Below are 25474 nucleotides of genomic sequence, written 5' to 3' on the forward strand. Positions count from 1 at the left end.
TCTGCACGGATAAAATCAGAATATGATTTTACACATTGTGCATACTCGGGTATATAGGTTTTACCAAATTTAGAAAAAACAACATTGATTGGAGTTTTTTAGTGTATTTGGTGGTTTGTAAAAGCGCACACTTCTTTAGGAAAGGTGTTGCTAGACTTTTGCCTTCATTTGACAACTTGTATCCCAGGAACAGGAGGACACTTAGTGGGCATTTTTTTGTTTCTTAAAATTGAACCTCTAGCCTAAGTGGCCAAATGTATTGCTAAGTCATCATCCGTCAAGTATATGTCATCGACATAGGGAAATGCTTGGCCGTTAAATTGTTACAACAGGTCTGTTACACGGGCAGAGAACAGCTCCGGGTTATTCTTACACCCTTGTGGCAATCATCAAAATTGTTTTTGAGAGCCTACTGTGCTAAATAAAGTCAGATACCTTCTAGCAGGCACTATATTTTGGCAGAAAAACAGTTTGATATATCTAATGTGGTTTTAAATGTTTTATGCACAATGTTCATTAGTGCACTGTTAATATGCATATAACAGTGTTCAATTGTCTGTAGTCTAAGGCTAAGCAATATGGATCATCTGGTTTCATTACTGGAAACAAAAGATTGTTCATTGGTGAGATACAACTCTCCACTACACCATAATATTCAAGATGAGTAAGAATTTCTCTTTCATTTCATTTTGCTTCATGTTTAATGGGGAATTGTGGTCTGGAACTTGTGGGTATGATGTGGTAAGGCTACCCACATGGTTGCCTGTATAACACCGGGGCTTGTGCTAGGGCCTACTCCTTGGTGTATGTGTGCTTTACTGATTCTGTAACGAGGTTGGAAAAAACTGGTAATATTATTGTTTCTCTTAGTTGGCATTCACTAACAAACTCAGGTGGCCAATTTATTTCAGCCAGAGGAATGTAATAGCCAAAAGATAAGTTCTTCCAAAAGAGAACATTGATAGTACATGATATATCCCTCTCCATCTGGAGTTGTAATTCATATAATTGACTTTGGACACTGAGTTTCTGGTCCGATGTTTCCACCTGGGCTTAGTCACTTGTTGCTACTGCCACTAGCCACTCCATAGGATTCTAATGAACTATCATGACATCTAACGCACTGCCCAGCAGAGTCAGAGCCCACTCCTCATTCAGAAGCCGAGTCCTCAATATTTGTGGCATGTTTTAATTTAATACCAGCCACCTTCTTCTATTTAAATTGAGACTTTCTCTTCCTTTTTTATTATGAAGTCAGAAGAGTGTTGTAGGTCCTTCTTTGGTTTCATGTACTCTTCCGATTTCCGCTCCGATCATCCTCCTCTCTCCAAGCATTTTTTGGGTGATTCCTGAAAGGAACAAGAAGGACGTGAATCAGTATCCTGATACCTATCAGGCTGTTTCATTGTATCATTGCTATGCAAGTTATTGAGCTTCTCGGTGTATTCCTGTTGAGGACATCCACATCGTGTTTTAGATTTCTCTTATTATCCCAGCATTTTTTGTTAGAAGAAACTGGTTACTGTTTCGAGATATCCTTCCCAGATTTACTTTTTAGCTGTAGTTTGTTAGGTCTGCCCCCCAAAGTATTTCGACCTATTGATGTATAGGTTTCCGCAATAATTTTAGGTAGTTCAAGCACCTGGTCTCCTGGAGCAACCTGCCTGAGCTGCTGCTTCCCCTTTTATATTACTTATTATCATTGAGGATGCTGCTGCAAAACTGCCCATTAATTTCATCCCCAAATCCAGGACAGGGCCGCCCATATTCATTTTGAATCTGTTTGAGTACCTCTGGCACAACAGCTAATAATTAGGGGTGGGCGGTGAACACCGCTCCACTGGCGGAGTTCGCTCAGACAAGAGCATTGGGGAAGATGGCAGGTATCCTAGCTTGGTTCTAGAATGAGAGGTTCTGGCTGCTGCACAATGCTACCTGGGTACATCTAAAGAACATCGAGCTGGCTACCTTTCCGCAGGCGGATCTGTACCTCGTTTTCCCCTTGGCATTCTGCATCTGCATGATCCAGCTAGTGTTTGAGCGGTAAGCCTGGCACCAAAGCCACTATGCACTGGGTATGTGTTCTATCAGACAAACTCTCTCCATTGCCAAACTGAGAGCTATAATAAGACGTGTGATCAAAAGCAATGGACGCATAATTATTGGGCCACTTGATTTTCATTCTGAACCAAGGCTTCCTCTGCCCTATTTCGGTCACTGTAATAAGCAATATAAGCTACTGGCAGGAAATCAAAGATTCTGGAGTGACCAACCGGTAACACATGAACCTTTCTTTCATAGTCGATGACCCCTTCTGCCATCTCCTCTCTATGGTTTTAGAACTCCTGCGCGCCTTTCCTCTCTATGATGTTTCATGCAGCATTCACCTATCTGTACCCCAACGTTCGCAAGGACTCCCCTGACGGAGCACCACCCTTCACATATTTCCACCTGGCTAATACTTGTGCATGCAGACCATCTCTTTGATAGAATTATAGATTCTTTTACTCGTTGCACTTTCCAAACAATTCCATATATTTTTACTTTATGAGCTAATGTGATGAGTCAGATTTAGATCCACAGATGTTATTGACCATCTGCCAGTTACTTGCCGCATAACAGCTTGCCATATAAATCCTGGCATCCTTGCCTTGAACACTGTGTGTCTGAGTGGTGAATCTGTTGTGTATAATAAGGGATTAAACTGAATGCATTCCAGCTTTTGGACAATAGTTTACACGCAAGTAAATCTTCTGGATTGGGTAAGAGGTGACAGTCAGGATGAAAGGCAGCTTCTGACTCGCCTTCGAGAGAGAGAGAGAGACCCCCTCACATATATAACCCTGACAAAATATTTCAAAGCCGTTCTGGGCTGGAATAAATTCTAGGACCGGGCGGCAACTGGCATTCCGCCACACACGGAACTCCGCGGAATGTCACAGAGGTTTAAGATAACTCAGTGGAATTCAGTGGAGTAGAACACCGCGAGCTCCGCCCACCCCTACCAATGATGGTGTACCAAGTATTATGGTATAGACTGCAGCAAAAACCATGCCCTGAGTGGCACAGTCTTCCACCGAGGGAACCATCCCTAATGGTAGGCATGTTGTGAGAATTCAAGCTGATTTGTTTTTTGTGCAATCCAGAAAGGAACCTTACCCCGTCTGGTGGGAACTTTACCCATAATTGCATTATTAGTCACTGTACTAACTTTAGGCATCACCAGTTGTGGTTGAGCAGCTTGAACATCCCTGTTAGCTGTTATAGTTCACATAACAAATTGTATTAGCCATCTTATTAGTGTGGCTATATCTGCGGATAGTGTACAAAGCTCTGGAGCTGTAAGGTTTCCTATATCTGGATAAGTTATGTAACTGGCTAACACTGGCCATGTTACCCCTCATTACAGAGAGAACTCAGTCTGACATTTTCTACTGTATGTGGAAGGGTGCCTAAGAACCAATGCATGTATTGATGATATGTCAATAGGAATTCTAAATCCTCACATGCCCTATGGTTGTCAGGTACTACTTCTTCAGTGTATGTGTGAAAATTCCTTATGCTGCCGGGAATATGACACATGAATAGAGTACCTCTCTTCTAAACACTTCATGAGCCTCTACCATGACGGTAAGGTCCCCACCGGCAAGGGTGAGCCTATGTTGTAATAACGTTTGTGTTACTGCATGTCTGCAATTTAGTGGTAAAGCCACCTGTGCTGGATCAGCCATTTGAATATTTGGAATTCAGAGAAGGTACCTTTGTGGGGTGATCCTTTTAAAGGTTCAAGCTTGAACAACCTACAGATAGAAATAGGGGTTTTCTACTTTGCTGAGGAAGATTTGATCCCTAACAACACGGATATCTACAGTTAATTGGTGAGTTGGGTCTTTGGGCACAGAAAGAAAAACTATTCAGGAGACCCATTAAATAACTACCCAAGCTAGAATGTAGGGCACCATGTTGTGTGGTTCATACTATTGCAGTAAGACTGTGTGTTTAGACAACATAAACCTCAAAACTGTGTGAGATAGAGTCCATGCACACCATCAAGATATATTGGCCTTAGACCTGGCTAGCTCACAGTACACCATCTGGACCTCTAACCTCACAAGGTACTAGATGATACGTTCAACCGTAGGACATGAAAACTAGGGGTGGGCGGATTTTTTTTATTCTGCTGGCAGAATTGGAAGATTTTAGCAAGTCCATGTTACTCTCGTAATGTGAAATTTTCTAATAAATTCTGCTGCTCCACTCCATTGGTAGAATTAATCAGCACTGGCAATTTATCCATGGGTATCCCTGTGGCATGACGTTGTGTGTGAACATTCAAGCCTTGTTTTCAGTCTAATTTGTTTCCTTTCACTTTTATGACCTATAATTCTGCCAAAGGGTGAAGGTGAGACTTGAATCACACAGATCCACCACCAGCCGCACACATGCGCATTAGTTTATGGAATCTTTTCCATGGCTGCATTCTGTTAAGTACAGGATGTGCCGGCTCTTTGCCTTGTCACCCCCACCTTCTTTGTACGCTGGCCTTGGGGCAAGTATTGAGAAACTAGTGTACTGGGAAAAGGTCACATCAAGTGACAGGAAGTTTTGGTGCTGCAGTGAAATCCCTAGCCCAAGAGCTGCCGTAGGAGCTGTGTGCCACATGGTCTGTGAGGTGGTGAGTACAAAGCAGGTTGCTGCATTCTCCGGAATATATTACTTGAGTAGACTTGCAGAAGTACTCTCTTTTACTTCCCACAACCAAATATGAAGGCTCATGTTGGCTGCATTCATTCTTACAACTGTGCTGTAGGAGGAAGTCGTGTTCATTTTGCGAAGGTCGTAGGGCCAAAAAGCTATGGCCTGCCGCAGCAAAAACCAAACCGAGCAAACTACAAAGTGCAGCACTCGGCACGGCTGGAATGAGATGATCCCATTCTATGAGCCATACAGTCAGCGAACCCCCTATTTCTAGACAACAGCATGCTGTATTCTGGGACTTTTAGTTTCCTTAACATGGTGAACATTACAAAGCCTAGTTCATAGGAATGTAACTCCTTTAAAACATGCGTGGATGAAGACAAAGAGAAGTCTATTTTTTGTCTTCCACAACGAATGTTTGGCATCCCTCGAGGGCATCATCATACAAACTGGCTGACAATGCTATTCTGCTCAGTTTGTTAGTGAAATCACGATCAGTTGTGTAGAAGGTACAAGTTGTTTTGCACATCTTTTTGATTTGCTCTGACAGAACAAACTATACTTTGAGAATACAATAAGTTTTATTGTTCTCCATTAATATCATTTGGAGAAATGAACCCCAACTGAACTGCATAATATAGACTGTTGAAAGTCACAGGTGCACTGTATCATCACAGGGTGATACTTCTCAATTCAGTATTTATTAAAGATTTGGAACTCCTAGGAGGTCCACATAAAAGTACATACATATTATTACAAGTAATAAAACATAACAGAGCTCATTCCACGAACCATCATAAAATTATCAGGGACCTGCGTTAACAAGGCTAGAATTCCTTTAAATAAGAGCAGTCAATATTATCAGTTATCCCAGTACGTAAAATACTTAAGTTTTTCAACCATTTTTAAATCGTATACAGAATAAAATCCAAAGTGCAGTTTCAACTAGAAGATCAATTTAGAATTATCAGCAAGAAGAAGGGAATAACATAGCATCTCCTAAAATGTGCAAAGAGCAGTAAGTACCAGCCAGTTCATATGCAGAACAAAGTCCAAAGTTCAACTTCATCCAAAATATTCAATTTGGGATTAGCAGCGAAAAAAGGAATGACTAAGCATTTCCAAACCTGTGCAAATAGCAATTCAGTAGCAGCCAGTTCATGTGCAAAATACATCCAAAATCCTACTTCAGTTAAGTTTTGAAGTTAACAACATAGTGGGAAACAAACATAACATATCCCTATGGTGCAAAAAGCAGTAAATAGCAACCAATCAGTGTGCAAAATACAAATTGATAAAGGACAAAATACTAATACTTCACAAGAGGATGACAAACAAGGGGGTTAGCCCCCCGATTAAAAGAATGTGTTAAAAATGTAATATAAACACATAAACTCCTTAAAATAATTAAAATGTTTTACACACACTGCTTCGTTTTTTGAACAAAAGAGCTAGTCCCGGGCTGATGCTACATTTTTAACACAATTTTGTAAAAACATCGGCCGAAGCCAACGATAACGAGTCGAGGCCAATACTGGACAAACAAACAAAACATGGTCTAGGGTCTGAATGCTCAGCTTACACAAGTTACACGTTTTTCCATTATTCAAATTCTGGGACCAGTTTGCTGTTAAATCATTTAGAGGTAAGTGATTCATGTGACATAAAATGAGCAAACGTCGAATTCCGTGTTCTAAATTCCAAAATAAGTATTTTTGTGCAATGCTCGGGGAGTTTGTCCTGGCTATTACTTTTAATCTTTCTTTAGAATTGCTAAGTGTAATATCTCTAATAAAGCTTATTTTGCCACTTAAGGTTTTTAGGAGAGATTTAAATCCTAATGGTGAGAGTGTGAACACTGATTCTTCTTGTATACCAAAGGTTTTTAGTGCCAATGAGAAATCACGGTAAAAAATGTGATTAGCTGCCTTAACATCGAAGATTTCATGACACATGAAACCTCTTAGTGAATCTCACTATTTTTTAGCTGCTATTCCCAGCGTATAACCCTGGATAACCTTTGGATAAAGGAGCTTATCAAGCCAAATTCCAATCCAATCTAATTGCTACCGTTAGGACTAACGTGTTAAAATTGCATATTTTACATAGTATCTGACCTTCAATTCTATTAAAAAAATTCCAGTCCTTAACAGGGATTTATTCGATCGCATAGAGCAGGGTTGGAGGAATTTTTGCCTTGAAAACCATCAGTAGATGTAAAAAGTGTCTTCTGCCTATAGACTGTAAAAAATATGCAAACCATTTGCCTGAGATGTAGCTTTACAAGTGCTGTGTTCAATATATATATATATATTTTTAAATATTTTTATTTGAACAGGAAAATATACAAAGACGAGAGCAAACAGACAAGGTATATAGCATCAGATATAGTACAGAAATATTGGAGAGCTACAAACTATGCCAAGACAGAATGATTATAAAATCAAACTTAATGGCAACTATAAAACTCACTCCGTAAGAAATTCATAAAAAATTCTTATCTGAAGAATTTAAACCATGATTCCAAACGGTCCATATTATGATACAGCTGAAAGATATACATATTCCCACAGTTTCTCCAGTGATTTGACTTGCCATTTCGCCCATCATAGAATAATTAATTTTAAGAAAAATAACTAACTGTAAAAAACTGAGAAAGAGGCCAATGTTTCGTGATTATAAAAATTCCCAAGCTGGGAAAAACCTAGCTCTTGCCATACCTGATAAAGCCCTCTTGACAGTATAAGTCCTCCTGCCTCACAATCCTGTATAGGGGTGTATGCATGAAATGTAGGGATATCACGAGATTTGAAAAATATCTGAGTTCTTTCTGCTAATGTCAGTATCACCTTGTATCTTGTTTATTTAGGAAATTTCGCCAAACGTAAAAAAACGGGGAGTGTTATAGTACTTTTCTTCAGCATATGAATTAGCAGAAAATTATCAAAAACCGGCTTTTCCTCACCAAGTTGGGAGAGTAAATTAGCTAAAGAAGCCTCATAATACGTTGGAAAATGTGGGAGAGCCAAGCCTCCTGATGTTACATCCAATTGTAATGTAGCTATCTTAACCCGGGGATGTTTATTATTCCATACAAACTTCCTGATTATTTGATCTAACTCCTTAAAGTATAAATTCAGGATTTTCAAAGGAAGATTGACAAAAAGAAACAGAAACAAAGGGAGCACCAACATTTTGACCATAGAGATCCTACCTGTTAATAATAGTTGAAGCATAGACCATTTGTCTAATAGCTTTTTTACTTTCGTGAGCATGCTGCATAGTTTAAGAAAAATAATTGCCCATACTCATTTGTAACGTGAATCCCCAAATATTTGACTGGATGTAATGGCTTTAATTGAATGGAAGCTGGAATATCCGAATGAATCACATTGAATGTTAAAATTTCAGTTTTCGCTTGGTTTACTTTATACCTGCCAACCTGTGTGAATTTCTGGATGTCATCAAGAGCATTCTGTATATTAACTGCCCCTGCACTAAGATATAGGAAAATGTCATCCGCATATAGCTTAATTTTTGCCATCCCCTCAATAGGAGGCAAAATTATTAAGCTCTTCCGGTTCCTGACAGCCAGGGGTTCAATAAACAATGAAAACAGAAGGAGGGATAGCGGACATCCCTGACGTGTGCCTCATTTAATATTAACCTTGCCAACTTCTGAACCATTAATGATGATTTTGGCTTCTGCATAACTATATACTTCTTTTAGCATCTGTATGAATTGTGACGGAGAACCAAATGTACCCAAAATAAAAAATAAAGCTCTCCAATCTACCAAATCAAAAGCCTTTACGGCGTCCATCATCATAATCACCGCAGTGATCTTATTAATAGAAGAATAATCAATAGCTTGCATTAGAAAATATGTATTAGAAGCCATGAAACATCCTGGAATAAAACCATTTTGGTCACTATGAACTACTTGTTGTGCACAGGGTGCTATCCTCTTTGCCTAAATCTTCATAAGCAATTTATAATCTGTGTTTAGCAGACTGATAGGACGATAAGAGCTGGGATCGGAGGGATCTTTATCTTTTTTTTAAGAAAACTATTAACACTGATTCCTTAAAACTTTTGGGGATATCTATGGATTCTATAATTTGATTAAACAATTTTGTTAAAAAGGGAAGCAATTCTTCTTGGAATGCCTTATATACTTCCACCAGGATCCCATCCAGTCCAGAGGCCTTGGCGTTGGGCATACTATTTAAAATGATTCGGACCTCTATAATTCCTATTTGAGCATTTAATATCTCCAAAAGCTGTTGTTATAGCAAAGGTAGTTATAATTCTTCGAAGTAACTCCTCAATGCTAGCTCATCTATTGCCTGAGTTTCTGCGTAGATTTGATTAAAATGTGTAAGAAACACCTCAGCAATTGCCCCTTTAACATCCTCTAATGTACTCATAGATGGATTTTTAATTTGGGTAATTAATTGAGCAGCTTTTTAACATTTCATGGACCAAGCCAGAAATCTACCCATCTGTTGGCTTTCCTCATACAGTTTTTTGATAGGCCTTACTGCTTGTAATTTTCTCTAATAGAAAAAAATCCTTCAATTTCTCCTTGGCTCTATCTAGCTATTGCTGTTGAGTTTTTATGATAGGCAATGGTGTATCTGTTAGGACTACATTTAGTCTAGCTTTTTCTACGGCAGTCTGTAATGCCAGAATCTTTAGTTTCCGTATATTACCTATTCTTGCTTTATATCATATAATCTGGCCTCTGAAGGTGGCTTTAAATGCCTCTATACCGTAAACAAAGGAGCCGTATTTAAATTAAGCTGGTAGAACTCCTTGATAAACCCTCTGGCTTCTGTCAACCACATAATATCTTGTAGTAGGGATTTATCAAACTGCCATCTTGACCTCTTTTTTGTAGCGCTTCCTGATTTCAATATGAATGAAACTAACAAGTGATCTGAAAAAGAATTGGCCAATATTTCTGCCGGGCCATTGGCAACCAGCTTATCTACAAGAAAGTAATCCAAACAGGAGTCTGATCTAAATCTCGCCGAATAACAGGCAATTTGCAAGAGACTAGGGTGCCCTAGTCTCCAAGGATCTATTAATGAGAAATCATTAGAGAGCCTATTTATTAATTTTGCGGTTTTATGCTTTAGTTGGCGCTTTGCCTTGTTTGATGTATCAAGTGCCAAGTTCTGAGTAAAATTAAAATCACCACCGAAAATTAATATACCTTCCATTGGCACTATTAATTGATAGATTTGGGCGAGTGCTGCAGTATCATTCTCAATAGGACCGTAGTAATTAACCAAATTTAGGACTGTTTCCTGCAGCTGTACTTTCACCTAAAGCCATCCACCATTCCCATCTCGACAGATATCCTTAACCTGCCAATCAATGGTGTTAGATAATAAGATCCCTACCCAGCGAACAGCTAAATTAGCGGATGAGAAGTATACCTGCAGATACTCCTTAGGAAGTGATATCTTTGGGATGTCAGTCCTGAGATGCGTTTCTTGTAGAAATATAATCTCGGGAGAGAGGGACGTTATCCAGTTTAAAAGAGCAGCACTTTTCCACGGGTTAAGTAATCCATTAACATTACATGTTACAATTGTTATATCCTGCATTTTTGGTTCCAGCTTGTTTGACCTCCCAAATTTTCCCCCAGACTTTCAACCTTGAATTTCTCATTATTTCGGCTCAGGATCAATCCCTGAAATGTTCTTGTCCCTTGCAAATCAATTCTAGATAGTTTATTTCTTTCCTGTTCATTTTATTACTATTGCTAAACCTACCCCTTCTAAAACCCCACCCGACACACTTTACCCTTACCCCCAAAACCCACCCCTTAGAAATGTGGTAATCCCCGCAAACCAAATCTCCCCCCCCTTCTGTACTATGGGGTGTCCTGTTTCTGCACCCCAGGTGATCTACCCCCCACACAACAGTAAAGACCTAACAAACATAAATCAGTCAACAATCGTTCCCACCAATTCATTTTGCAGTGGAAATCTCTCTCAATAGCTCCTGAGGTTCCTCTAAGCGTGAAAACTTATGGAATTTCCCTTTCACCAACACCCTCAGCTTAGATTGCTGCGCAATGGATGCTTGAGACCCCTGTACTTTAAATAAATACAAAAGTTTCACAAACTCTTTACGTCTGCGGGCCGCCCCTGCAGACATATGTGGAAAAATCCAACATTTAGTGCTCTTGTTAATAGAGAACTGTCGCTGCTGAATTGCTTGAGCCAAAATGTTCTCTTTTATTCTATAGTCAGCAAAGTTAGTCAAAATTGTATGAGGGTACTCAGAGTTAGGAATGGGATGAGAAGGAACCTGATGTGCCCTGGTTAGTGTCAAATCTCCAGTGAAATCCAGGAGCACTTTTTGTTTGATGAATGTTCCAACCCATAGGAGGGTATTGGTTCCCTCACTTCCCACGGGCACTCTAACTATCGAAGATTGGAGCGGCGTGAATGGTTTTGCAAGTCTTCAAGCTTGCTTTCAAGGACAATCTTGTCTGCCGTCACTGAGTTAATTTTCTGGATCATAGAGTTCATCTGATCCTCAAGATGAGCTATCCTTGATTCAGCTTCTTGCAGTCTTGCGGGAATGCCGGCAACTGATTCTTCAATTTTCTCAAGCTGAAGATGCAGAGCGGCTATCTCATGTTCTTGGGATTTTTTCTTATCTCTAATCTCATCCAGTATGAGATTAAGTAAGGTTTTAATTTCGATTTGTTGCCTATTAGCTCCGGTGGTTGGAAATTCCGAATAATCTTGTGAGATTATATTCTCCAAATTGATTGTTTGGCCTAGTGATTCCGGGCCCTTATCCATTATTGAACGGGATGTTTCCTGAGACTGCGGCCAGCTCTCTAGCTGTTATTCTACAATGTTTTCTACAGCGGAAGATCGATCAGGGAGCAAAGGCTGATCCAGAGAGGCCAGTGGGCTTGCCTGACAGTGCGGCAGACTTCCTTCCTCTAGTTTAATAGATGTCAAGGGTAACGAGGCTGGGATTTGGGCTCGAGCAGGCGGAGATATGTGCAACATCTAGAGAGAATTAATTGCTGCATCTTCTTCTGGGGTCACTGGCAGGGCTACATGCAGATGTTGTGAGCTTTTAGCAGCTACATGCTGAATACTCTTCTTTGTAAATAGCCGGAAATCTTTGCAGTTCTTGAGATCGTTTTTTTTTATTCCTGGCAAGGATTCAGGTGTCTGTCCCTTTTCCCCATCATTATGTCCCTCGGTTACGCAGGTGGGGTCCCCTCCTTCTTGCTGTAACTTGGACTGTGGCTCAGACAGATCTTCCGCGGGGCTCTCAAAACGTGAGTTCAGGCCTGGGAAATTTTCTGGGCTAGGTGCTTTAGCTGAAGACAATGCCCCTTTTACTTGCATTAGACGCTTCTTTGCTTTCAGCGCTGTTGCTGTTTCCACTTTAACTATTGTATTTACTTGTTTCGAATGTCTCCCCATCTTGCTTTAGTTTCCTTAAGCTCTGAGACTGCACAACAGATATCTTAGGTCTTAGTTCCTTGCAGCAATCAGATTATGAGTTTTCAGGTGGTAAGCCTGACTTTATCCCCCCAGCACTGGAAACATGAAGCGTGAGAGTTAAATATAATGGGGTTAAGCTTCTGTCAGCACCTAATGGGATCGGCTATCACAATTAATTTGCCCTTTATTTTTTTTACTGAAGTTTTAGCACTCCGCTTTGATCTTTAGAGCTTCAGGCACCTAGCTGCCATGCTGCCGCCTTGTCTCCCCTCATTGCTCCCATTACCTTCAGTTAGGTTACCGGCTTCAAGGGAGCATCAGTGCTTGCCTTTTGCTGCACAGCCTCACTGCTTCGCTGTTGGAAACAGCCTCGCTGCTTCGCCTCTTGCCAGAATAGTTTGTAACTGCCAGTGCGTTACACCACGCTTTCACCGACGGAGCTTTAAATGCGACCTTGGATCCTTGCCGCTCGTCCATACGCGACCATTCCACAGCCTTTCCTCAATCAATATTCAGCACTTTCACAGTGGTATGCCAGTATTGGAATCGCTGTGGCAGTCAGCGTTCGCAGCAGACAACGTTCGCGTTCTCCATTGTGGTCTTCACTATGGGGGGGAAACAGCTGTGTTCAATATGAGGTTTGTTCTTCGAACTGCCCGTTAAAAGTTTCCCTAAATAAAGGTATGAGTCAACCACTTCCAGCTTTTCAGGACCAATTTGCCACTTAAAGTTACATGATTTTCTACTTTTAATACTTTGCACAATTACAATTTTACTTTTAGAGACATTTATTTTCAAAAAGTGACCCACTGTATATTTCTGAAGGGATACCAGCTTTCTATTCACCCCAATAGGGGTTAGGTCCATTACTACTATATCATCTGCATATAAAAGACATGCAGAAGGCCGGGTACTTATCTTTGGTGCATCTCCATCAGTTTGAGCAAAGCAATCGGGTAAATCTGCTATATAAAGAGAAAATAGCAGTGGTGCTAGCAAGCAGCCTTGTTTCAAATCATTTTCTGTAGGGATTACATCTGATAAACCTTGATTTCCATCCATTAATATCTGGCACCAAGTTTGCGAATGTAGTGCAATAATTATTAATAGCAGGGGTGATACTTCTCATGTTTCAAGGTTAAAAACTCAAAATATTTGCATGTTGCGCTTGCAAATTCCACTGGGTTTTATTAAACAAGAACTGTACTGTCAAAAACTAATTGAAGTAGAAATGAGACCCACAGTGAGGTTAACAATATATATGACCGAAGTAATGCAACTCATCTTGAGACAATCAATGTGCCAGAGAGGACAAATGAATCCTTGAAGATACTCTGAAATAAAAATCGGACAACAGTCCCTTTGCTTAGGTATTGGTGTATAATGAAGTACGGCCTGATACTTACGAGATGTATGTGGATGGTGGTGGAGCACTCCTCGATAAATCATTTTGATACTGAATTGCGTGTTATGGCTATACTACTTATATTTGATTTTAATCTATTTGGGCCTCACCACTGAACATGTTGGTGACACGTGCATTAGTAAAACTGAAATCTAACAGGATTAGAAACCAGAATGTGCACTTTGAAATGCCCATAGTATATTATGTTTTGCTCAATTTTCATGTATTCAATCTAAAATAAACTCAATCCAATCAATAAACCAGCTCCATTTTGTTGTATATCATTCAAAATGTTATTGTTGAACAAATCGTATTTAACAAATCATACAATTTCCTGTGTTCAATGAGTAACAATCAAGTCGCATTTACATTGCAGTCATGTTTTACATTCCAAACCAAAATGTATAAAAAAAATGTATACAAACAATTGCAATCCTTGCAAACACAGCTTATGTCATTGCATTAATAAAAGCCCGATGCATTTCGGGACTCTGGGGTCCCTTCCTTACGAGAAGTTCCAGATCCCACGCAAGATGTAAATAAGTTCTTTTAAGATGTTTTGTAATTAATTTTACCTGCACCATAAGACAGTAGGCTCGGGTGACACAGGGACTCCCTGCCACCTAGTCCTACTCTAGAGTTAAATATAGCAAGTTTAGGTGTACACATGTGTGAAGGGTGCTTCATGCAGAAAGGCTGCAGTTTCCCTGGTATCTGGTCACACAAAATGTATAAAGAGATGAGTGGGGGAATTTCGGGAGGGAAACAGAGATTTTGCCATGAGAATTCACAAAGTGTACCTGAACAGTGAGTACACCTGAGGGAAGACCCGAACAGATTTAAATACTTTTGTTTTCTAACTATTCAGGGTTCAAAGTGAATATAGTAAGTGCAGTCTTGTGTACTTTTCTCATCAGTTTTCGAACTGGTCTAGGATGCATTAGTGTAAATTTTCACCGTTGCTGCTGTAGATTTTGCCTCCATTCACACAATAAGCAGAGAGGATTTTCATATCCTTGTCCATACATTTGGATTGTCATCCAGTCATCAGTATGAAATTAGACCAAGAAAGCTCCATTGTAAGCTGTAAATTCACCCAGGTAAACAGCATTATTTCAGGAGATGGATTGGAAAATTCCGACTCTGTGTCAGAGTTCTGACATTTGTTTGTGGTCTCAGGCTGCGCCGATCTGGCGGAGAAGGGTGTTACAGAGGAGCTGTCTCTTTCTGAATATTGGTTTTGTGGAAGGAAGGCAGGGTGATTATATGTCCCCTATCTTCTTTCCTTTGTGTGGCTCCTATGATAGACAGCGCTTCCCGTGCTTACATAACCACCACCACATCTTTCAGAAGAATGGACCAGTAGTAACATTAGCTTTCAGCACATTCTTTTCCCAAATTGTTGCTGATGGAGGCTTGTTCTGGTCTGCGTGGCATGACATATTTTCTTTCTTCATGGCCTTCTGGGCTTCATCAAAACGAGGAAGCGTCTGACAGCATTTCTGGTGGATCTGAGAAACTTTCCCATCACAGTTCTTCTATGAAGGTCACCATGTTTTTAATGTAAAATTTGTATCAAATTAATTAAGCACACATTGCCAATATATATAAGTAAAGATGAAGACACGGATGTTTAGCTACCATAAAACCATACTCTGCCCGCTCGTGGAACTCCGTGTAATCTCGTGAAGTTGTTCAGTAGCTCCGTGGAATTCCGCAGAGTGAAAAGCCTCAAGCTCTGCCCAGGCCTAATGAAAACCCTGATTCCTAAAGGAAATCGTGGAAAACAGATCAGTCCATTTCGTTAATAGGTCATGCATGCCCAAAGGGAGACACAGGAAATGCTTGAATTGGCATTTCAAACATGTATTGAATCAATAAGGTTCTTGTGTGAAATACATGTGCTGAAATGACTAATAGAAGGAAACAGAACAGAGTAAGCAGCATTATGAGAATGGTAAAGAAGATAAACAATTCAACCATTGAGATGTTACATTGAATATATGCATACTTAAGATCACATATATGGTCCTACCTAGCACTTCCTAATCTAGTGGGCTTAGGAAGTGCAAATCTGCCAGAATACTTTAGGGTTATCTAACTCCCCAGTTACATGCGTGTATGTTTAATCTGCGAGCCAATTCTTGTGCAGAGCAGGCCATAGCCCTTATCAAGAAGGTAAGCATTATTCAGTTGGGCTTGAATTCTAGCATAGGGTGACATCAACAGTGACAGTAAAATGCTACTCTGCCTAAAAAAAAGATTGGTGTTGTTTATATATTAAACTTCACCTGTGTTACCATGCTGGAGCTATTATTGAGATAACATTCTGTAAAATCCTATATGGAAAATGGAGAAGGTATTAACACCCCAAGGATAAAAATGAATACAAAATTGCTACCAAGCAATACCACATTGCTATATAGGTTGCAAATGGCTAATTTATTTTGATAATGAAATTGAAAAGGCACCACAGGGTATTTTTCAATTCACCAAAGAGTTTCTACAGCCCAAAGTAAGCAATATCGAAGTTCTACCCCCTCTAGAGATTTGTGATAAGCGCTTTGGTTACTGTGAATAAAAAAAAAGAAAAGAATCTGGCAGAATTTGCCATCAACCATCCCTTTGATGCAAACTTGAACTGTGTATCACACATAAAGGATACTGGGAGGAAAAAACATCTGCATACAATCACCTGATATACTCAAATGTTTACACAAGTAGAATGCAGTTGTTACAACTTTATCTCATGACTTTGCCACCGGTATAGCAAAATATTGGATAAGGACACCTCACCCACTGTTCATTGTGGCATGCTTTATCATCAGTGTCCTTCCCACATCTAGCTAAGTGATAACCACCAGATGAACTCAACCATGGTCAACTGTGCAGGGGCCCAAATAGGTGATCCGCTGGCACATTCCCTTGACAAATGTTTGCCTTTCAGAATGATAACTTGTCACTTGCGATCCTGAATTGTAAATCGGGCGTACCTGCAGACCCATGTCTCCTTAATATATTAGTCAGAGCGTTACCGACTATTAATCCAATTCTCAATCCTCTGTTTAATTTTTCTTTGAGCCCTTCCCAGGTCCCAGAGATATTGAAGTAGGCATAGGCTAAACAATTGCCAAAAACCCACGGCTGACCTGAAGAATCCATCTTATCAGTGCTTAATTTGTAAAAAATGTAGTGCCAGGGACCTGCTCAGAAGGCCACTGCAGCCTGCTCCTTGCATTGCCCCTGCCAGCGCTGCCAATGAGAGAACCAACATAACACCTATCTATCGCACTCCTACAAGTATGACAATAAAGACTATTTCAGACCACACAAAGCTATAATGGTGTCAGAGTCTGGTATTATTCATTTTCAATGCCATTTGAATTCATAAACATGGTTGTTTTACACATCACGGACAGCTCCACCATGTGGTGCGCAATCAGTAGAGCCGGTGAAACAATCAAGCACTGGAAACCACTGGCTCAAATTAAGCACTGCATCTCATGTTAGACCAATCTTACTGCTTCCAACTCTCTCCAAAATGTTGGAGAATTTGGTGAACACTTAACTGGCAGAATATCTAAACCAGTTTTGGTTATTTCATATCTCCCTGTAAGGATTCAGGCTGCTGAATTGCACACAAGTGGTCCATCTTCAAGTGTCTGCATACATCAAAATAACCTTGGACAATGGTCAGAATAACATTGTGATATTTTTGAAGTTGTCTGCTATGTTCAATACTGTTGGAAATGGCCCTTTTTGCAGGGTTATCCCAAAACAGCTTGCTTTTTCCCCCTTTATTTTTCCTGACCTGTGGTTGTTGGCTATAGGACTCTGGGCACTTTACCACTGCTGATCAGTGCTAAAATGCATATGCTCTCTGTTAAATTGATATGATGATTGGTTATCCATGATTGGCATATTTGTTTTACCTGTAAGGTCCCTAGTAAAGGGCACTGAGTGTGCCAGGGCTGGTAATTCAAATGCTACTAGTGGGCCTGCAGCACTGATTGTGCCACCCACCTGAGTAGCCTAAAATGGTGTCTCAGGCCTGCCACCGCAGTGCCTGTGCGCAGACTGTGAACTGCCATGTTGTCCTAGCCAGTAGACACACTGACCAGGCCTGACCCTTCCCTTTTCTTACACATTGAACACCTCTATGGTAAGCCCAAGGTACCCTCCTGGGCAGGGTGCAGTGAATGTGAAAGGTAGGACATGTACTAGTGTGGGTGAAAAGTCCTGATAGTGAAATACTGCCATTTTCATTTTTTCACTATTGAAAGGCTATCTTGCCCATAGGCTAGAATGGGGAATGTGTATAATGTTTACCTGCATATCTTCCCATAGGAGCAAGATAGAAAATTGAAATCTGGTATCCCTGAACTCAGAATTTAATAACACATCTTTTAGGCAGGATGGTTTTTAAATTCTGTGTTTGAAAATAGCACTTTTAGAAAGTGGCTATTTTCTTGTTCACCATTTCTGTGTGCCTCTGCCTGTTTGTGTATTGACTGTCTGGTTTGTGTGTGTGACAGGGGCTGGGGGTGGCTGCAGGAGGCTGGGTGAGTCAGCACAAAGGTGAATAGACCGATCTGCACTTAAAGTGGTGGGAGGAGTTGCACCTGGGCCTGAATGGGACTGTGCCTGCCTTCCACAATGCTGGCTCTACCTCCTGCGGTGCGTCTGATGGCCCTGGCCCACACTCACAAAGGAAGAAGACATGCCCTGGCAGAGGGTACCTAGAACTGGTTTGGACTGGATCCTGGACCCCTCACACATGTAAGAACAAAGAATTTTGGGGTATAAAATTAAGAGCTGAAACCCCAGTAAAATTAGACTACTTTCGCCAACAAGAGGAATCCCTGCCAAAAAAGATCAGCTGAAGAGACTGGCACGGAAGACTGTCCTTGCTGTGTGTTCTGGGGCTGACCTACAGTTTGCTGTTACTACTAAGGAAGGGGACAGGGGACTTTGCTGTGTGCAGTGTTCCCCCCACCTGCTTGAAGAAAGGACTTTGCTGTGTGCCGTGTCCAGGATTAAGTGTATCCAAGGGCCTGAGAAGAACTGGCCTCCTGTTGAAACTCAGGGATATAAAAGTTTGACAAAGACTTCCACAATCAAGAGGAACCTCTGCCAGAAGAACAGCTGAGGAAACTAAGAAGGAAGACTGCCCTTGCTGTGTGCTCTGGGTCTGACCTGCAGTTTTTGCTAATTCAACTGGAGGAGAGAAAAAGGGGACTTTGCTGTGTGCTGTGTTTCCGCCCACCTGCTTGAAACCAAGACTTTGCTGTGTGCTGTGTCTGACCAGAGTCTCCAAGGGCCTGAGAAGAGCTGGCCTCCTATTGGGAACACAGGGCTATCAAGATTCCCAGAAACAACCTTTATTGCAAGCTGAGTGCGTGTTGCGGAGCACAGTCGGTGCCTGTGGGTGGTCTGTTCTTCGGTGTGCAGTCGGCACACAAGAGAAGTCACCCGTGACGAGAAACACGCACTGAGGGCTGGTATCTCTTCACCACCGGCCTCCGTTTGCCAAGCGTGCTGCGTAACCTCTCTTTGTCTTCACCACCGCATCTCAAGCCAATGGCCCGAGGGCGGGTTCGCCATGAAGAGAGGAGCTTCACCGCCGCTGTCCCGAGGTCCGCTGACGTCACCGCTGTGCCGCGCTGGGATTGGCCCCAGCCTCCAGGGATTTCCTCATTGTCATCGGAGAGGCCGTGCTGGGATTGGTCCCAGCAGCCCAGGAGTTCTGCAGCGTCACCGGCATGCCGCGCTCCTACTGGTCCTGCCTCGAGGGCTTCCCCCTCGTTCTGTCCGGAAGAGCAGAGCTGCGCCTATGGCTGGGGAGCGTGAAGAAAACGAACCCGTCTTTGAGGGCCTCCCCACGCTTTGGCCAGGACAAGGAGAGCTGTGCCGGAGGCCGGGGAGTGTCAGGAAGAAGGATCCTGCCTCGCCGGGAAGCCCCATTGAGCGCCCAGACTGCCCACGTCCCTCCGGTAACTGGCTCCGATCCCTTGCTGGAGCTCGCGCCTACCAAAGTGCTCACCGAGTGCACTGACGGCGGGCTGTGCGTTGCGCTGGTTGCCTGGCTGATATTGGTAGCAGATTAAGATAACTTGGAACGCGAGGGGCATCGGGGGCTTAAGTAAAGGTCTGAGTCCCGTTCTGATATCACAAGCAGCATTTCCAGATATCAGCTGCGGTACCAGGATGCCCGTATTGCCAGAACTATCTTGATTGAGTCCCCTTGGTTGGGACTATATCTTTACAAAAGATCTTTGATAATAACGGAACTGTAAACCAAGAGAACACTACAAGAGAACCTTTTTGCAACCAAAGTTTATTGTGTATGTTGGCATTTATGTCATTTGGGGCCTCATGTAGGTAGCCAAATACCGGTCGGTAACGGCCGATTTTCGGTAAATATGCCGTTACCGACCGGTATTCAGATAAGTGAGATGTAGGAGTCCAAAAACCACCTTTCGGTAAATATGAGGCGGTAAATACCGATTCATAGTTACCGAATTCTAAAATACCGATTCATATTTACCGAATACATTATTAACGAATCGGTAAATATGAAGTGGTAAATATGAAGTGGTAAAAATTTAAAATGACATGTAGGAGCAGTCGGTAATTAAGAAATCCAGGAAAATCGGTAAATAAGAGTCGGTAATTAACACGAATGGAAAGCAGGTGGTAACCATCAACAATGCACATAAGCAACCCCAAAATGCAACAGCGTGGACAACATGGCCGCCATGTACGTCATTGCAAGGCGCCTACGTCTACAGGCAGCAGGACTGAGGGTGTGGCGACGGGAGGAACAAATCTACAGACAGCGCATCACACTATTCCAGCTGACTGATGCAGAGATACATGAGAGGTACAGGCTACACCCCGAAACCATCATGGACTTAATCAGGGACCTTCACCCACTCCTGGACCAGCCAATAAGAAGGGCGCACGCCATACCCCCACATGTGCAGGTGCTCTGCAGCCTACATCTGTTGGCATCCGGCAGTTATCAGGTGGTGATAGCTGCGGTGGGTGGGGTATCCCAGAGTTGCCTGTCACGTTTCTTCAGGAAGTTCCTGGATGCCATGATGCAGAGAATGCACCACTACATCAGCTTCCCAAACACACAGGCTGCACTGCAGAAAACAAAAACAGACTTTTATCACATGGCACAGTTCCCCCATGTCATCGGCTGTATTGATGGTACACACATCCCAATCTGTCCTCCAGCTGACACAGAGCACATCTACAGGAACAGGAAGTCCACCCACTCCATCAATGTGCAGGTGATCTGTGATGCAGGGAACATCATCACAGATATTGTTGCAAAGTTTCCTGGGAGCACCCACGACTCTTACATCTTCCAGAATAGTGGGATCTACACACGACTGAGAGCCGGAGAATTCGGAGAGGGATACCTGCTGGGTAAGTAACAGTGACGCCCCTTGAAACCTGCAAATCAGAGTGTATAGAGGCATGTAACTGATGGTTCCCTTTTACTCATCCAGGCGACAGTGCATATGCATGCCGTTCATTCATCCTCACTCCCTACCTACACCCAGCAACCCAGAGTGAGAGACGATACAACGTGGCCCACAAATCTACACGCAATGTGGTGGAGCGCACGTTTGGACTGCTGAAGAGCAGGTTCCGCTGCCTCCACAAGAGCGGAGGCGCACGCCAGTACAAACCCATCACCTGCTGCAAGATAATTGCCACTTGTGCAATGCTGCACAACCTTGCCACGAAAAAAGGTACAGATGTGGAACTAACATATTTTGAGGACAACGAGGATGAGTCAGGCCAGCCAGAGGGCAGCGCAGCTAGAGTGCCAACTGCAATCGATGGGAGAGAGAGACGGGCAGAGATCACATGCAACTATTTCTGAGTAAGTGAGGGGACACAGCGAGTCGTGAGAAGTCATGACGTAGTTTAATGTGGCACCACGCCATGAACACATGAACAGGCCAATCTGGCAACATGCCATCTATACAATGAGTATGTCCAGGGTTACGTCACCCAATGGCAAGTGGATAAGCAGGGCCACATCAATGTTTGCGCATACGCGCTGCAGTGGTGGATTGCACGGCCTGTGCATCCTCACTAGAGCCAACCCCAAGCCGCCTGCTGCTCCTGCGTGCTTCTGGGACGGGGGGTGTGATGCTGCTGCTGGTGTCGATGCTCTCCGCAGCATCCCCTGCAGCAGTTGTCGACGCCTGACTTGTCAATAGCACCCCTAGTGCACTTGTCACCTGCACCATCCCCCGTGACAGGTCGCTGCAGCACTGTGTTAGGCCCTCCTGCATCGTCACAGAGCGCCGGCAAAGTAGGGAAGTCGCAGTTGCCAGACGGTTGAGTGCCCTGCTGGTAGTGTCCCTTCTCTGGCGTTCCCGGCGCCGTGCTTCGATGTCAGCATCTAATTTGCTGCACAACTGCTGGATTGACTGGGACATGTCCCGAATGCCCGCAGCCATGCCGCCAATGTTTGTGTCCATGTTGACTAAGCTTGTCCTCATCACCCGCATGTGCCTCTGGACTGACATTACTGCCTTTGATTGCAGGCGCTGTTGCTTCAACATTTGGCCCTCGAGCCCCAAGAAGACACCATGGCCGTCAGTGGGTGCTGGTGGACTCTGGACACGCGACCTGCGGCGCCCTCTTGCTCCCGTCTGTGCTGCCTGTGAGGTGTGGGGCACAGTGGGATGGCTCCCTTCCTGGGGCCCGGTGCGGTCTTCTGGGCCCATGCTGTCGTCTGACGAGGTGTCTAAGGCTCGTAGCCTGGCTGCTGGACGCCTCCTCATTCTCACACCTGCAAGCGGAGATGTGGCCGGTGAATCGAACATGAGTGGCGATGCTGGCTCTGGTGGTGGTGATGCTGGCTCTCGGTGAGGTGATGCTGGCTCTGTGTGCGGCGAGGCTGGCTGCGTAGGTGGTGCAGCTGCAAGTGGGCCTGCTCCCTGGTCTGCACTCGTGCTGGCTAGAGGTGATTTTTGTGGCCGGTGTGCCGTCTCCCCTGCAGCATGCCCTGTACTGCATGATGTCACATCTGTGGACAGAAAAACAACATTGGCTCAGTGTCCCCGAAGGGCTGCATTGCAAGCGTCACAATAAATCATTTCACATTCCAATCTGTCCTCTGTCTCCTTGTGCCTCGAGTGCGTGACATGCCTTGTTGCCCTGTGACATTTACGTCATGGTTAGTGTTGCCCTGACTACATCTCCCGGAATGCATTGCCTGTCTGCACTGACACGTGTGGACTGCAGTGTGATTCTCGTTTCACAATGGGGGATGTGGGATAGGGGTAGGGGCGGCTACATTGCTGTGCTTTCGTCTTACCTTGGTGTGTTGCGGCTCTGGCAGAGCTGTCGGCGTCCCCAAGACCCACGACGCTCTCTTGCTCGAGTGTGGCCGCCACCAGCTCCTCCAGTTCGGTGAGGGCAGGTGCCCTGTTGGTTCCGCCTCCGGTCTGGCTGGCCTCCTTCTGGATGTCGCCCATCTTCCTCTTGGTCACAATCCTCAGGTCATACCAGCGCTTTTTGAGGACCTCAATTTCCCTGTGGGTCACTCCCACAGCATTGACCTGCGCCTGGATGGCCAGCCATATGTTGCGCTTTTCGGCCTCAGGCACTTGCAGGGATTGCCTCCCAAACAGCTTCTGGTGCTGCTTCACCACCTCCTCCACCAGCACCTGGAGTTCCTTGGGGCTGAATTTGAGCTTCCTCCTCCTTTCCCCTCCGTCTTTCTGTGTGCTCTGGCTGGACATGCTGTTCGTTTCCCGCTCGCACATGCAACTGCTCCCTGCCTCTCCTCTGCACTCCGAGCCTCTCCAGGGTCGGCTAATTATGTACACCTGCCTGGGTGTGGCCACTTCGGCTAATTGTGTACACCTGCCTGGGTGTGGGCAGTTCCTGGTTGGGTGGGCTGTCGTTGCACAGGATTAGCTGTTTCGTCAAGTCATGTGATGTTATTTACCGAATCCGTACGTACCGAATCGGTATTTTCCGATTCGGTAGATACCACCTCGGTATTTTCCGATTCGGTAGATACCACCTCGGTATTTTCCGATTCGGTAATTATCACCTCGGTATTTACCGAATCGGTGAATTCCGATTCGTATTTACCGACTGTTACCGAATCGGTAACTGTTACCGAATTTTTACCTACATATAACTTACCGATTCTAATTTACCGATTCGGTACGGCTCGGTATTTAAGAACCGGTAAAATTTATTTACCTACATGAGGCCCTTGGTCTTGCCTAATTTTAGATAAAATAATCTATTTTTATAAAGTACCTGTGGGGTGTCCATTTGTGGTGTTTCACAGTGTTATTGTGGGTGTTGGTGCAAATACTTTACACATTGCCTAGGGGATAAGCCTGTTTGCTCGTGCCAAGCTACCAAGGGGGGGAGCAGGGGTTAACAACAGTGTGTGTTTCCCCTTTACCCTGACTAGAGTGGTGGTTTCTGCCTGGCTTTGGCGCAAGCCTCAGCCAACCAGAAATCCCATTTCTAACAGATACTGTGTCACATTCCCCTCTGTTACAGCACCTTGCCAATCTAGGAATCTGCGGCATTGCATTGAGATGGTTTTGCTCATAGGAAACAGACAGTGACAGTCTCCTCATTCAGCTCAGGTGAAAAAACTCTGAAGTACGCAGCCCCGCAGGGATCATCTTTAAGTCCAACAATGTTCAATATTTTATGACCCTATTAATCTTACTTATAGAATCTTTTGGGATCACAATTATTTCATATGCTGATTGTAACCAATTGGTCCTGTCCCTTGACAAAGATTCTGAGATCATAAAATGGAAATATAAGGCGTGTTTGAGTCAGGTTAAAGAATGGATGAACTTTCACCATCTAAAATGTAACACTGACAAAACAGAGATTCTACTTTTTGGAAATAAATAACTTGTTTGTAGCTGCTGAAGATTGGCTGGAGGTATTAGACAACCTCACCCCTTCCCCTCCCAGGCAGTGGTAGCAAGAAAGCTAGGGATTAAATTTGACAAGGACCTGTCGTTCTTACCACATCTTTTTGCAGTGTCAGAAACGTGTTTCTCCCTGATAAAATAACTACTTGATAAACAGTGGCACATGAACTGATTACCTTGAGGTTACAATATGGTAACTGTCTCTTTCTGAGTATCCCAAAATATTTAATTAACCGGTTGCAAGTAGCCCCGAATGCTGCAATTAGACTGTCGCTTAAACTCCCAGTCCAGACTTCTGTATCTAACTACCTAAAACAACTGCACTGGCTACCAGTGAACAAGTAAATCCTATTTAAAACTCCTGCCTCGTCCACAGAGTCTTATTTGAAATGAGACCCAAAAAACCTTAATAAGAGATTCAAATAGAGAAACACGGAGAACATGCAACATACCAAAATTTAGACTGGTTATAAAAGAGGTCGGTCCATTTTGGTGCTGACTGCAAAGTCCTGAAATACATTCCCTATCCCCTTCAGATTTGGAAATAATTAAGCCATTTTCAGGCAACATTTAAGACCTGGGTGCATATTATCAAGCACGGCGTTAAAATTATCGCCGCTTTAGCGGCAGAAAACTCACGCTAAAGCGGCAATAATGGGCTTGATAATATGCCACAGAGAATTCCAATAGAAGCCCATGTTGACACCAGAACATGACCTTCTATGGGAATTCTCACGGGCATATTATCAAGCCCATTATCGCCACTTTAGCGGCACTTTTCTGCCGCTAAAGCGGCGATAAATTTAACGCCGTTTGTTGATAATATGCCCCCTGGTTATTCTCCTCACCAACCTGCTTTTGTTGAATACACTGCTCTCTCCTCCAGGTATTGCACTTCTGGATGATGTAGGCTGATCTTAGGT

General features: G+C 43.3%; 1 long non-coding RNA gene across 1 annotated transcript in view; it reads right to left on the reverse strand.

Moving 5' to 3' along the window:
• Positions 1-1123: 1123 nt before the first annotated feature.
• Positions 1124-25474, reverse strand: part of LOC146857860 (uncharacterized) — a 108408-nt gene continuing 84057 nt past the window's right edge. The window contains exon 4 of the long non-coding RNA XR_014979623.1: positions 1124-1349. This is a non-coding gene — a long non-coding RNA (uncharacterized LOC146857860). The remainder of the gene's footprint in view (positions 1350-25474) is intronic.

This window comes from Triturus cristatus, chromosome 3_2 (genome assembly GCF_964204655.1).
Source record: "Triturus cristatus chromosome 3_2, aTriCri1.1, whole genome shotgun sequence".
Lineage (NCBI taxonomy): Eukaryota > Metazoa > Chordata > Amphibia > Caudata > Salamandridae > Triturus > Triturus cristatus.